This window comes from Lactuca serriola, chromosome 5, assembly GCF_051521515.1.
Source record: "Lactuca serriola cultivar US96UC23 chromosome 5, Lser_US96UC23_V15, whole genome shotgun sequence".
Lineage (NCBI taxonomy): Eukaryota > Viridiplantae > Streptophyta > Magnoliopsida > Asterales > Asteraceae > Lactuca > Lactuca serriola.
In genome coordinates this window covers 178,731,738-178,733,915 of record NC_136412.1, presented here as the reverse complement: position 1 = coordinate 178,733,915, position 2,178 = coordinate 178,731,738, and positions in this window count along the sequence as shown.

The following is a 2,178-nucleotide window of genomic DNA, read 5'->3' as shown; positions in this document are numbered from 1 at the left end:
GGCTTTAGCTTTCTCAGTACTTTCAAGAGTAATAGTACCATCCACAAAGCCCAACTTATTTCTAGCTTTAAGACCTCTAGACATAGCACTACGCCACAACCAATAATTCTCATTACCAGTCAATTTAACAGTTATAATAGATGTTACATTATTATCAGAAGGATGGACATATAAAGGATCATCAAAATCAACAGGAGTTTCCTTAGGAACACCACTCCTTTCAGGAGTTTCACCAGCCATAGTAAATCACAAAAAACAATCAAAGAAACCAAATAGCAATATAGATCAAGAACAAAAAATACAAACCAACACTAGTGTTGACTTAAAGTCCAGATGGTCACCACAGTACGTCGGCGCCCAAGACAATCAACACAGTGTGAAAAAAACAGAACAACTTCAAGAAACAATCAACAATTAACCGATGTACTCAAAGCAACAGATATTCCCAGATCTACAGCTAGAAACAAGAGAGAAGGGAACAAGAAACCCTCACAGTGCAATAGACAATTGAAATTGACTAAATCGACTCCCTAAATCCGTTTCCTACAAGGGTTTATCAGTGATGAAATCTGACCCCAAGAGGATTATTTCAGATTAACAGGGATTGATCGATTACGTTGGAGAGTTTTAACCTTCAAACAGCAACGCTCAGTCAGATCTTGAATCGCAACATTCCTGAAAGATTAAACAAAAAATCTCGCAGTACCAAGATCTTGAAAAACTAGATTCCAGATTTAGGGAAATAAAACAGAAACCCTAAACTAAACACATTCAATCACAAGAACAAAAAAACAGAAATTATACCTTTCACAGATCGTCAAAAGCAGAAACACAAGAATACGAACAAGAAGCGACCGTCAGGATCAAAGAAGACGAGCCTTAAGCTCTGATACCATGTTAAAAAACTCGCAAGACAAACTTCCCAACATCACCATTTCTCATATCAATTTAAGATCAAGAATCAGGTGGTTTTCAAGCTACTTACAAATCAAAACTCACTACATAAACCCTCAAACTGTCACTCAACCTAATCTACTATTAACAATCGAATATGAAAGACAACTGGTTACAAAACCTTTTTCATACTCAAATACAACAAAAAATAGATGTATATATCAATTCAACAACAACGAACTCTCAAGAGAGAAGAACGAGAGAAAACCCTAGATCTGATCGCTTTCTAACTGAATTAATGAAGTCCAGAGCCTTCTCTCACTTTATTTATATCTTGGATCAAACCCATGAATAAAACCCGAACCGGACTTGACCCAGATTCAACCCGCGTGTTTCTATAACCTGCATACACTCATCACCCTTACAGAAAACAATATTTACACAATATTCCCTTTACAATAACTTCTTTAAAATAAATATGAGATTGTAAAAGCAAATGGATATTTTCAACAGCTATGATTGTTATATCTCGAACCCTGTTTTTTATTAAAGAAATTCAAAACATAAAAAACTAAGAAAAGAAAGCTCATAGACCTGCTATTATCCTTATGAGGTTCCATTTCGCCATTATCTATCATTTCATCTAATAATTTTCATCTAATAATAGGTGTGAGACCCATGTATTATATGAGGTTATTTAAAAAAAATTAAATATAAAATTTTAATAATTTTAAAAGTTTGAATTTATAAGAAAAATAAGAATTTTTGAATTATTATAATTAATGAGGCTTTATTGTCTTGAATACATTATATATATAAACTCTTTCTAATATATATATATATATATATATATATATATATATATATATATATATATATATATATATATTACCTTATTACCTTACATATTAAATGTGAAATTTTAATTTAATAAAATAAAAAATACAATAAAATGACAAATAGAAAATAATAAATTCAAAAATTCTAGAAAATATCATGTGTCCAAATGAAAGAGAAGAAGATATGTGACAAAAAATTCTTTATTTATTAAGGAAAATTACAGATTCAAATTTATTATTATTTTTTTACGGTAGTCAATATGAACCTTCATGTAATGACCTTTCATTTCAATCCAAAGAAGACCTCATGCTAGCAAAAATGGTAGGAGGCATTTCACGGATCTTTAAGCGAATCTTGTATCGACACCAAAAAAAAAAAAAGAAAAAAAAAAAAAAAAAAAACACTTAGGTTTCACCCAAAAAGATGTCATTCCAATTTTGATAG